This window comes from Anolis sagrei, chromosome 5 (assembly GCF_037176765.1).
Source record: "Anolis sagrei isolate rAnoSag1 chromosome 5, rAnoSag1.mat, whole genome shotgun sequence".
Lineage (NCBI taxonomy): Eukaryota > Metazoa > Chordata > Lepidosauria > Squamata > Dactyloidae > Anolis > Anolis sagrei.
Genome location: NC_090025.1, coordinates 49,618,186 through 49,631,384, shown reverse-complemented (window position 1 = coordinate 49,631,384; position 13,199 = coordinate 49,618,186). Strand labels below are relative to the sequence as shown.

The 13,199-nt window shown below is 41.3% G+C and overlaps 1 protein-coding gene across 9 annotated transcripts in view; it reads left to right on the top strand.

Moving 5' to 3' along the window:
* LRBA (LPS responsive beige-like anchor protein) overlaps positions 1 to 13,199 on the top strand; it is a 420,612-nt gene that overhangs the window by 251,440 nt on the left and 155,973 nt on the right. The gene's annotated exons all lie outside the window — the stretch shown is intronic.

Below are 13,199 nucleotides of genomic sequence, written 5' to 3'. Positions count from 1 at the left end.
CAGTCTCTCCTGACGTTTCGCCTGCGTCTGTGGCAGGCATCCTCAGAGGCTGGGAGGTCTGTTGGAAACTAGGAAAGTGAGGTTTCTATGTCTGTGGAATGTGCAGAGTGGGAGAAAGAATTATTATCTGTTGAAGGTAGGTGTGAATGTTTCAGTTGGCTACCTTGATTAGCATTGAATGGCCTTGCAGCTTCAAAGCCTGGCTGGGTGCTGCGTGAGGGGAATCCTTTGTTAGGAAACTAGGCAAGTGAGGTTTATATATCTGTGGAATGTCCATGGTAGGTGTGAATGTTTCAATTGGTCCCCTTGATTGGCATTTTAATACCCTGCAGTTTCAAGTTGTGGCTTCTTACTGCCTGGGGGAATCCTTTGTTGGGAGGCGATTCGCTGGTCCTGATTGTTTCTTGTCTGGAATGCTTCTGACACATAGCCATACAGCCTGAGGATACCGGCCAGGAGAGAATGCTTCTGGAACATGGTCATACATCCCGGAAAACTCACAACAACCCAGTGATTCCAGCCATGAAAGCCTTCGACATTACTACCTCTATGCCGGCCATAGATGTAGGCGAAACGTCAGGAGAGAATGGTTCTGGAACATAGTCATACAGCCCTGAAAACTCACAACAACTCAGTGACTCTGGCCATGAAAGCCTTCGACAATAAAATGTAAGAAGGCTTGGTAACTATATAAGCTGCGGATTGGATCTCACCATTTATAGCCTCCCAGTCCCTCATCTTTGCAGGAAGGTTCAATATCAAGGGCTGGGAGCTAGGAAAGTCCTTTCTCTGCCACTGCAAGGACTAGAGAGTAATCATGAAGGAACTCTCCTACACGTTTAAGAAGGCTTGGTAACTAACTGTATATAAGCTGGGTTGCTGCGAGTTTTCCAAGCTGTATGGCCATGTTCCAGAAGCATTCTCTCCTGACGTTTCACGCACATTTATAGTAGGCACCCTCGGAAATTGTGAGGTCTGTAGGAAACCAGGCAAGCTAATATTTCCTTCCCCTTGAAGGACACACATCCCAGTATTTCTCGCCATTGTTTGTCCCTCACTCCTCCAAAATTCCTCCAAAATCCGGGGATATTATTATCTCTAACCCCCTTCCGCGCTTGTATTTCTATTCTGTGAGTATAAATAAATCATGCACTCCTCTCCCCGGGGAAAATAGCTTATCTTTTAATTGGTAAATAGGCACCTAGGGGCATTTTTCGCCTTTGGCGGTTTTTTAAGGGGAAAATAAGAAACGTTAAGGGTCCTGCTTCAAAACTGGCAACAAAAAAAATATATGTATGGGTTCCATCGATGTGGGCGAAACATCAGGAGAGAATGCTTCTGGAACATAGCTATAAAGCCCGGAAAACTCACAGCAACCCAGTGATTCCGGCCATGAAAGCCTTGGGTAACACAAAAATAAGAGTCCTGGTAACAGTGTGTGTGTGTGTGTGTGTGTGTGTGGGTTCCTGACGATGCCGGTCGTAGATGCGGGCTAAACGTCAGGAGACAATGCTTCTGGAACATGGCCATACAGCCCGGAAAACTCACAGCAGCCCAGTGATTACGGCCATGAAAGCCTTGCACAAAAAATGTCCTTTCTAGGGTATTCTTTCCAAACGCCTCGGATAAATAAATTCGAGGTGTTATTTGCAGTGAATTCGTGGGTTTTTTTCCTCCTCATTCTTAGACAGACTGCAGTGTCTTCACTGTTTTGAAGAGAAAAGAAACAATTTAGTAATCATCCGAATGAGTTCACCCTATATCGTTTGAAAGTCTTTTTGGTTTCCTGAGGCCTCTTCCACACAGCTGAAGAAAATCCCACATTATTTGCTTTGAACTGGAATATATGGAAGTGTGGACTCAGATACTCAAAGCAAATATTTTGGGATATTCTGCCTTGATATTCTGGGTTATATGGCTGTGTGGAAGGTTCCCCTGCCTCAAGGAAAAACGGCGGGATTGTCCCGAAGCGGGAGACCGAGACTTACGCGGGTTTGATAGCATCCCACGGAGAACATTTCCTTTCCCCCTGAGGGCAGGGAAGCGTTTTCAAACCATAGGAAAACAAATACACCAGTTGCTTCGAACAGGTGTCACCACCACCACCTTCTCCTCCATCCTGATTTTTCTCCTCAGCAAACAAATCTTGAGTTGTAAGCCTGTGGAGAAATCATATCGAGGCGTCATATTTGCCTCCTCCGAAAGAAAAAGAAGAAAAGGGGAGGAGGTGTGTGTGTTTGTGTCTGTGTATACACACACACACACTCAGAGAGAGATATGATTTGTAAAAGAAGCCCACGGCATGATTTCCTTCAATGTATATTGGGCGTCATTCGACAGACTGTGTAAGGACTTCTTTTGTCAGACTGCAGTCCTGTTACTTGGCTGCAACGGCTACTAGCAAGCACAAGGAAATGCCCCATTGGGCTGTGCCCTAATAGAAGGAAAGCTAAAACTTTGTGTGTGTGTGTGTATAGATAATCGGATTCAAGATATAGACCACCGCTTCTCAATCTCGGGGTCGGGACCCTTGGAAGGGTCGTGAGGGGGTGTCAGAGGGGTTGCCAAAGACCTTCAGAAAAGACAGTATTTTCTGTTAGCCATGGGGGTTTTGTGTGGGAAGTTTGGCCCAATTCTATTATTAGTGGGGTTCAGAATGCTCTTTGATTGTAGGTGAACTGTAAATCCCAGCAAGTACTACTCTTAAAGGTCAAGTCTATTTCCCCCCAAATCCACCAGTTTTCAATTTTGGGCATATTGAGTATTCGTGCCAAGTCTGATCCAGAACCATCATTGTTTGAGTCCAGTGTTCTCTGCATGTAGGTGAAGTACAACTCCCAAAATCAAGGTCAATGCCCACCAAACCCAATATTTTCTGTTGCTCATGAGAGTTCTATGTGTGAAGTTTGGTTACATTCTATCATTGGTGGAGTTCCACTATGCTCTTTGATTGTAGGTTAATTCTAAATCTCAGCAACTACAACTCCTAAATGACAAAACCACCGATATAGGCTCATCCGACGTGAAAGTGCGCCAGTTTGCAAGTCTAAGCATTTAGGACCCCAGATTGTGGAGAGGAAAGGAAAAGTGCGGGGAAACACCCAATCTATCCTGTCAATCTCCATGGATGTGGCCACACTGAGAAATATGTGTGTGTATATATTTGTGTGTGGATCTATCTCCAGAAAAGAGCTGGAAAGCGGGTGCGGGGTAGACAAAAGGTCTGTTTACACTATAAACGTAGTGCAGTTCGGGTTGTTGTGAGTTTTCCGGGTTGTATGGCTATGTTCCAGAAGCATTCTCTCCTGACGTTTCACCTGCCTCTATGTCAGGCATCCTCAGAGGTTGTGAGGTCTGTTGAAAACTAGGAAAATGAAGTTTGTGTAGTTCAGTTTGACGCCACTTGAACTGCCGTGGCCCAATACGATGGAATTGTGGAATGTGTAGTTTGGTAAAGAACCAGTAGTCTTTGACAGGGAAGTCATAGAATCATAGAGTTGGAAGAGACCTCGTGGACCATCCAGTCCAATTTTCCAAGAAGCAGGAAAATTGCATTCAAAGCACCCCCGACAGATGGCCGTCCAGCCTCTGTTTAAAAGCTTCCAAAGAAGGCGCCTCTACCATACTCCGGGGCAGAGAGTTCCACTGCTGAACAGCTCTCAGTCAGGAAGTTCTTCCTCGTGTTCAGGTGGAATCTCCTTTCTTGTAATTTGAAGCCATTGTTCCGTTGCGTCCTAGTCTCCAGGGCAGCAGAAAACAAGCTTGCTCCCTTGCAAAACTCTCCGGTTTCCAGAGCAACTCAAGTGGTGCCCAACGGCATTAATTCTCCCGTGGTAGTGGCACCCAAAGAGATGCCATGAAGGCATCGCTTTCCTTGTAATGTCATATTATAGCGTTTGCAAGAGGAGCCGACGGGTGCGCCTTGCTTCCTTTTGGAGGGAAAACAGTGCAGCGCGCCAGTCTCTCTCTCTCTGTGACATAAACACGGAATCCTGAGGGTGGATTTCAGCCTTTCCGAGCGGGTTTGGAGCTGAGAGAAGAGGAAGAATTGGCCAATGAGGGGTCCGACTGTGGCCAATGCTTCGATGTGAATTTTGCTCAGCCATTTCTGTCCCCTGCTCCCTCTTTTGGAGCTGAAGTAAGGGGAAGAAATGGCTAATGAAGGGGTCCGACTGTGGCCAAGGCTTCGGTGTGAATTTTGCTCAGCTATTCATTAGCTATTTCTGTCCCCTGCTCCGTTTTGGAGCTGAAGCAAGGGGGAGAAATGGCTAATGAAGGGGTCCGACTGTGGCCAAGGCTTCGTTGTGAATTTTGCCAGCCATTCATTAGCCATTTCTGTCCCCTGCTCCCTCTTCTCTCCCGACACCACCCCGACTGAGGTCGGCGCGCCAGTAAATAATAAATCAGCTTGAAACAAAAGCCGCCTCGGATTTATGGCCCGGAGCGCTAATTAGAAACATCATTTGAGCAATAAACTTAAACACTTTCTAGCAAATAATGCTTGCGAAGTGGGGGGAAAAACAGCCTTCGCTTCTCCTTATGAGGTTGCTTTCAGTTTCCTCGCCTGTGAGGGAATTTCTTTTTGCCAGGAGGGGAAAACACACACACACACACACCCCTCTCTTTCTCTGCTTCTCCTGTGCTTCCTTTTCCCTCCTCCTGGCGAAAGGAAATTCCCTCACAGGCGAGGAAACTGAAAGCAGCCTCCTATCTCTATACATGGAGCAGGGATGTGTGTGAATAATTGAAAGAGGCTCTCCTCTTTTGGGATTGAAGGAGGCGCTGCCACTGGAAAGCAACCCCTTCCTTGTCACCTCGGCTTCTTTTTTCCTTCCCTATCTTGGGAGTAAAAAAGAGTGCATCAGCAGCGCATTAAAGCGAAGTGGCAGCCCCTCCAGGAAAGGGGGGAGAGAGAGAGAGAGAGAGAGAGAGATCCTGTAGCGTCTTCTATTAAAAGGACCCAGAGAGAAGAGAAAGTGCGCGCCTGTTCTGCTCTGCTCTGCTTGCCAGGGAGGGGAAAGCTCTCAAGGCTAAAAGCCACTTGAAGGCTTCAGCCCCGATTGATCTGTATTCTCCCGTTATAATCCGTCTCATCATACTTGAGTTAATGAGGCAAGGGAGGGGACGCAGGAAGGAAGGAAAGAAGAGGGGGGCTGATCTGATGGGCCTTGACAAATTCATTAGGGAGGCTGCGGGACATTTTATTTGACTGTTAAACATCGTGTTTGTTTGGTTTAGGCAGTGCCAACATCAGCATGCCGCTGCCTGGAGCAAGAGTGGGTTGTGTTAGCCAGAGCTGCTCTTCTCCGGAGGAGACTCTGCAGGAGGAAGGAGGGCTGCCTGCCTGCCTGCCTTGCTCTTTTCTGGGCTTCTCCCAGGGAATCCTTTTTCTCCCTCCCCTCCCGCCTTTTAATGTTTTGTATTGCAGGAGAGGCAGCTTAAGTATGGGTAGGTGTCATCCCTGGCACTTCATTGGCATTGAATGAGCTGCTAAAGAGCTCTGGAGAGGGCGAAGAAGTACAGGGACATTTTGGGGCATGGAGGAGGAGGAGGGAGGAAACAGTTAAAAGTGGCTTTATTTTTTCTTTTATTTCTACACAACTGGAGTTTAAAGGGAAAGGTAGCTGAGAAAGGCAGAAGAAGGTCTTTTTGTTGCCACAGTAAAACGGATTTTAAAGACACAATTTTTGGGTTTTTAATTCTAACACTTCCTCTGCTGTATTGCAAGATTTCAAGCAGATTTCTAACAACTTTCAAGAGGAACTCATTTGGGGATATGGATCTGTTTTGACACATCCTTTGTCTTGCTTTTATATTTTCAAGACTTTTTGCAGTCAGAGATTTTGAAACTCGAGCTTTGTAGGTCTGTTAGAATCTGAATGCTGCTTACAGACCCTAAACCTCTGAGGATGCCTCCCATAGATGCAGGGGAAACGCCAGGAGACAATGCTTCTGGAACATGGCCATACAGCCCGGAAAACTCACAACAACCCAGAGATCCCAGCCATGAAAGCCTTCGACAATTCATTCTGCTAAATGTTAATCATGCAGCAATGCTGATGGCTTACTTATGCTTTGAAAAATAAAACAGAAGTATGTACCTTCTAGTGATCTTACTTTGATCCCCCCAATCCATCTTCATATTTATTTATTTATTTATTTATTTTTGGAAAGATCTCTCAACCAACTCAGTTCAGCATTTCTCTGTGGAAGAATTCTGAGCTTCCATTTATAGAAGAACACTCTGGGAAAGGAACTAATGCCCTTTGCCTGTCATTTTCATACATTCCTGCTCTCCTGATGGAGCTTGAACTGCTGCAGGGAATGTATGAATCTGAAAAGAAATGATTGGAGAGTGCATGTTGTGTTCATCAACAGCAAAACCTAAGTCAATGGGTAAAGTAAATGCATCTGGAGGAGTGACAGCTATAATCCTGTTTACATTTTCAGGATCTTTTCTTTATAAATATGTGTACATTGATTTTTTTTATTTCCACTTGTTCTTCTGTGGCTTAGCTTAATAAATTGTCCTATGATGTGTACTTCTTTTATATCTGGGAAGAAAGCCTCCCCCCCCTCTCTTTTATTTAATTTCTGCTGAATGTATACATTTTTTAAAAGAGCTATGCTTATGTTTAAATTTTGAAAAAGTGAGATGACACAATATTTAACTAATACATACAGTATCCAGAGATTTACAACAAGGATTATGTTTGCTGGGTAAGTTTTTTTTCCCCACCGAACTATTTTCTCTGCAGAATACTTAAAATATTGCTCTTTCCAGTTGTATCATGTTTTGGATATAAAATAAAAGATGTTTGCAGAAGTGGAAAGGAAAAGCTTCTGTGATTCCTTGGTATATTTAGGGCGATATCACTGTAATGTTTCCAAAGTATTGATCACTCTGTATTCTGAAGTACTTTACTTGGTAGTCAGGGTAATATCACTGTAATGTTTCCAAAGTATTGATCAGTCTGTATTCTGAAGTACTTTACTTGGTAGTCAGGGCATTATCACTGTAATGCTTCCAAAGTATTGATCAGTCTGTATTCTGAAGTACTTTATGTGGTAGTCAGGGCAATATCACTGTAATGTTTCCAAAGTATTGATCAGTCTGTATTCTGAAGTACTTTACTTGGTAGTCAGGACAATATCACTGTAATGCTTCCAAAGTATTGATCAGTCTGTATTCTGAAGTACTTTACTTGGTAGTCAGGGCAATATCACTGTAATGTTTCCAAAGTATTGCTCACTCTGTATTCTGAAGTACTTTACTTGGTAGTCAGCTCTGCTCAGTTGACCAGTCTTACCTCTATGGAAGTGTGGCTTGATTCTGGAATTACTCTTTTGGCTTACATTGTGATGGTTGGATCCTGTATATTTTAGCTGAATATACCTCAGTAGGAATGTGTGGGACTAAATCTATGCTTTGAGCAGAACAATTTTCTATTTAATGTGTTGTTGAAGCCTTCTGGAGCATGACCATACAGCCCGCAAAACTCACAGCGACTCAGTGATTCTGGCCATTAAACAGCCCAATTTTCTGTTTAATTTGTAATGGATAAAATTAGGTCCTGGATTATTATAGCATTTCTAAGTATGACGTTTATTTTGCTTTTATATCATCTTGATTTTATTGGTTATGATTAAATTTTAAGCATTGATGATTCCTGGTTATAAACTAAATTACAATGCATTCCTATATGTTTACTAAGAAGTGAATCCAGCTCAATGTTATAAGCCAGCGCTCTCATTCACTATGGTGATCTGCAAATCTGTGAATCAACAGTACCTGACTTCAAGACTTCTAGTGCATTTAAATCAAATTTGGCAATAGGACATTGTATGAGTAGAGGGACCATCGAACTTTCTACTAATTTTAGACAGGAATAAATATAGTTGATATTTTCTAACAAATGCTCAGAGTTATTTAAACATCATTCTATTTTTTTAAAATACTCATGTCCTACATTTGACATTTTCCAACAACACAGTATGAGCAACCTTTTTCAGGCATATATTGCAGTGGGAAGCAGTCTTTATGATAATGCGCCAATTAAAACCAAATATCATAATCTTCTGATTGCTGGTTGAAATCAATGTTTTTTGAGCTGATGTTATGTTTCAGCAGCAGACTATGGATCAGTCCTAATATTCTGTTATCTTCTACATCAGACTTCCTAATGCTTTGATTTAATATTCTCCAGGGGATCAATTCAGTTGCGCAGGAGAGATCACAAATAAGTTTTCCCAGCTTTATAGGCTACCCCTTGGGACACCCAACCATCACCAGTAATTCCAGGCTTATAAACCTGTATTCTAAATGAGAGCACTCTTTTAAGGTTCAGTAAAAGCAGTTCTGAGAGCCAACTGAGTTAGTGACACCATAATATAATGCTAATACTTAATTTCCTTCTTTTTCATCTATATAGTATATATTTGATCCAGGCAAATGGTTTGCATCATGAATTGCAAAAAATAAAAACAATTGTTACATATTTTGAAGCGGGTGATTTGGTTCCTGAGCATTGAGGGTCCACAAAGGATGATGAAAGAAAAATATCTGATCACAAAAATAAAATACAGAAGCCACATTGCAATCTGGTTGGAATAATATGGTGAGCAAAAGATTGGTAGCCGTTTTTCACTCTCAATAATCTGAATCTAGGGTGTAAAACAGCTGTCTTTGGCTACATATGCAGTAATTATGCATATCTGTTTCTTTTTTCTGTCTTTCATTCCTTGCCCCACCTCCAAATCTTCTTTTGTTATTTTTTGGATGCCAAGGAGTCTCTGTTGTTTTCTAAATTGATTTGTCTGCAGTAAAAGGCTGGAATACTGTGTTCAAATCTACTGTGGATAAAGTGAAAGATCTTTTGATCTATGGCGATGAGTGTTTCCAAATGGTTTGCTTGCTGGGGCTGGACACTGTCCATAACCTTTCTCTTCACTATCTGATGGGCACACACAAAGGACGTGTGGAGCTACTAGATGCATAGTCATCACTTTAGGCTTGTATATATTTTAAAAAGACGCATCCAAACTCAATGAATCCTGCTATTCTTGTATTTATTCTGCACTGGTATTCATGACATTTGTTGTCATCAAATATATTTATTTAAATGTCAGTTGGATTTGGGGGTGGGAGGCACTTTATCCAGCCAGTGCTAAATCCTTTTTATTTGAATATGAGTAATAAGCATAAACTTAAAATCAGCAGGACTTTATAAGTTCTAATTGTAGTGTAACTGGATCCTGCATGTTGTGGATGGGACTGCCACTGATAGGTGTATTCACAGTGTGTATTTGTGTACACATTCACATGCCTGATTATAGAAACAATTTTTGGTAAATATTTGTATCAACCACAATAAATCAAAACAGGTCATAGAATAATAGAATCTTAGAATTGGAAGAGACCACAAGGATCATCCAGTTCAAGCTCCCGCCATGCACAATTGAAGAACTCCTGACAGATGGCCATTCAGCCTTTGCTTTAAAACCCCCAGAGAAGGAAACTCCACCACACTCCCAAGGCAGCATGTTCCACTTCTGAACAGCTCTGACTGTTAGGAAGTTCTTCCTAATGTTTAGCTGGAATCTCTTTTCCTCACCATACACAACTGTCAAAAGGTATATTTTCTTTGGCTTTTTCATTGCATATTACAGTCCACGAGAGAAGAGTGACCCATAGCCTTTAGCATTGGTTATGGCCACATTTGAGTGTTTGGATGGGGAGGCTTGAGCAAAGCCTAATTAGTTTGATCTTGCTAGCCTTTCTTTGCTCCTTCACAGTTGCCAGATGCAGCCATCATAGTTCACATTCCATTTCCTTGGGATGTTATCTCCAACCCAAGCTCAAGATTTGCCCTCACTCCACAGGTCACTGTCTATCATTTGTCTTACAGCCTATACCTCTTTGTTTTGTTTTGATTCCATACAGAAACCAGGCTGCTCAGTATCTGGGCTGGCTTGGTAGACTTAGCATAGGTAGACTTTTAAGATCACTCTTGATCAAGGTGAAGTGGGTTTGGTAGTTTATAGAGGTTAGCATTGGGTCTTGCACTATCATTTTATTAAACTAGAAACATGTTGAGATTCTCAGGAAATGACTGTGCTTTTGATTAAAGCTTATTGTAATACATGCTGATGTTACTCAGCTCTTCTCTGGTGTTCCCTTTCCTTTTTGATTGCTGGGCTTTTGAAGTATTTGGAAGCATCCATCAGCAGTCCAACCTTACGTTTTTCTTGCTGTGCTAATGAGTCTAATTGAAGCAAAGCAAGATGTTGGTTGTTGCTTTCAATGATTGGTGGAAACATTTCAGATCCCTCCCACCCCCATCCCTCCACCTCCATATTTTGTATTTTAGAACTGAAACAATTTCAAAATTAAAATATAAAAAGTTGATCTTATTTTATATTATGACATAGAGTAACTTTTAAAAACATATTTCCAATAATTTAACATTGTAGGGGAAAGGGCAAGATGAAACAGATCTGCTGCTTCTAAAAACGCAGTTTTGTTGGACATAGTGAGATTAAAATCCCAAACCTATGTAATTTGTCCTTCTTTTGTTCTATGCTTTAATATATTTCATATATATATATATATATATATATATATATATATATGTGTGTGTCACATTGAGTTCAGTTCTTTGGGGGAAAGTATATGTATTAATCTAATAAATAAACAAACAAACAAAAACTAACCTGGCTGCAAATTCAATGCAGCAAGATTTGTTTGCACAGGCTTATAATTTAAATACCCTTCAGCATTGAGAACAATGATATTTATGTCTCAATAAGCATGCACAGGATTGCTCCGTTGATGAACAAGTTCGCAAATATTATTTTCACCTTCGGGTTTCAATAGATAGCTAGCTATGACTTTCCTATTTGCTTATGGAAGATACTGAAGATAACATCAATGAATCCTGTTCATGCTTTATGTTTGCATAATTAATATATTGAAGTGAAATATAGTGTATCACAAAGTAACAATGACTACATATGCTTATTGTGTCTTAATAAAAAGATTCACTATTGAATAATTTTAAGTAAAAAACGTTTTTAGACACAGTAACTAATAATTGAACTTTCATTTTCTGGGTGGGTGACTTCTCCATACTAGTTTGTGGAAGCAAACAACAGGCAGAACTTTGAAAAGTTACCCCTTTAAACTAAAAATCCCAGAATCTCCAAGTTGTGTGGAGGGGGAATTTATTTATTTACCACATTTGTACTCCACCCTTCTCACCCTGAAGGGCACTCAGTGGCCTTACAACAGGCAACAATTCAATGCCATTCATATACATGTTCATAAAATAGACAAATACATTAAAACCCAAGCAGTTAAAAACATCAATTATTAAAACATCAATTAAAATCAAACAATCCAAATTATAATCCAGGGCCGTTCCATTTGTCAATCATTAATTCATATCTCTTGTTGTACTGTTCAAATTACTGATCAAAGGCTTGGTCCTAAAGCCATGTTTTACATTTTTTACTGAAGATTAGGAGAGAGGGGGCTGACCTAATTTTGCTAGGAAGGGAGTTCCATAGACAAGGGGCTACCACTGAGAAGGGCCTGTCTCTCGTCCCCACCAGTTGCACTTGCGAGGATGGTAGAATCGAGAGCAGGCCTTCCTCGACAATCTTACCCTCCGAGGTGGATCATACAGGAGGTAAGTCTAGTCCACAAACTTTTCTGAGCTCTCATAGCTGCGTGTGAGCATAGCATATTCCTGCTAAGTCTTGGAGTTGTAGTCCAATTTCTAATCATTAGTAGCAGTTAAGTAACAAAAATAAAATGATGAGGTTGCCATGTTGGCCGTACAACAATGCAGAAAATCATTATTACATGGATATCTTTGTTAGACCATGCACCAAGCTCCTTTATCAGGCAAAGATGGGAAAATATACAGGGGAACAAATGGCAGAAATAAAGGAACAAGGTCTCAAAGGGAATTACTTCAGTACTGCTGATAGAGATGAAAATTTTATTGCATTTCTTTTACTGCTTTGAGTGCTCTTAAGACAATAAGGGGTGTGGCATTTCTCCAAGCACAGACTCTATGTAGGGTCAACCCTGTTTAGTACTTGGATGGGAGATTGCCATTGAATATCATGTGCTATAGACTCCATTTCAGAAAGATGAACTGGCAAAACCACTATATCTATATTGACGCTCCCTCAAGACCAATATCTAAGAAAGTCTCCAAAGCAAGATAGACCTTAGCATAATCACTTTTCTCCCCCACATGATATTTACATTGATATTTACCAGTGTGCTTTGAAAGTTAGCATAATTCATTTTGTGCCTTTTTTACTTGAACAAAAACAACAAAATATATTTGGAAGGGAGAGGATTGGAAAGAAAAATGATTGAATTGCTATATATTTATAAATTCCAAGCCATAGACAGAATACGAATAGAGACAATGGAAGCATAGAATCATAGAATCCTTGAGTTGGAAGAGACCTCATGGGCCATTCAGTCCAACACCCTGCCAAGAAGCAGGAAAATCATATTTAAAGCACCCCTGACAGATGGCCATCCAGCCTCTGTTTAAAAGCCTCAATAGAAAGAGCCTCCACCACACTCCAGGACAGAGAGTTCCACTGCTGAACAGTTCTCACAGTCTTCTTCCTAATGTTCATGTGGCATCTCCTTTCCTGTAGTTTGAAACCACTGTTCTGCATACAAGTTTCCAGGGCAGCAGGAAACAATCTTGCTCCCCCCTCTCTATGATTCCCCCTCACATATGTATACGTGGCCATCATGTCTCCTCTTAGCCTTCTCTTCTGAATGGTTTCTTGGTATATTACATGTATTAATATATGGGTTTTAATCATGATTACAAAATAATTTTTACTTAAGAAAAAGTCCTATTTCAAGAGAAGTGACTTAGAATGACCTCATATATTGTTTTTACATCTTAAAAAGAGCAGACCAAACACTTGACAGACAACTCTTTAGGATGCAGGCATGTAGCCCCCCCCCCTCCGAAATTCTGATGGTGGTCCGCGAGAAGGCCTTACTGGTACATTATTTAAACTGTTATGTTTATTCATATCATGATCTGATCACCATGCTCAATATATCCCATATGCTTGGGGGTACTGGGGTAATGATACAAAAGGTTTGCTAGGGTAGACCCTCTTTCACTCAGACTCAGCCCCCCCCCCGAACC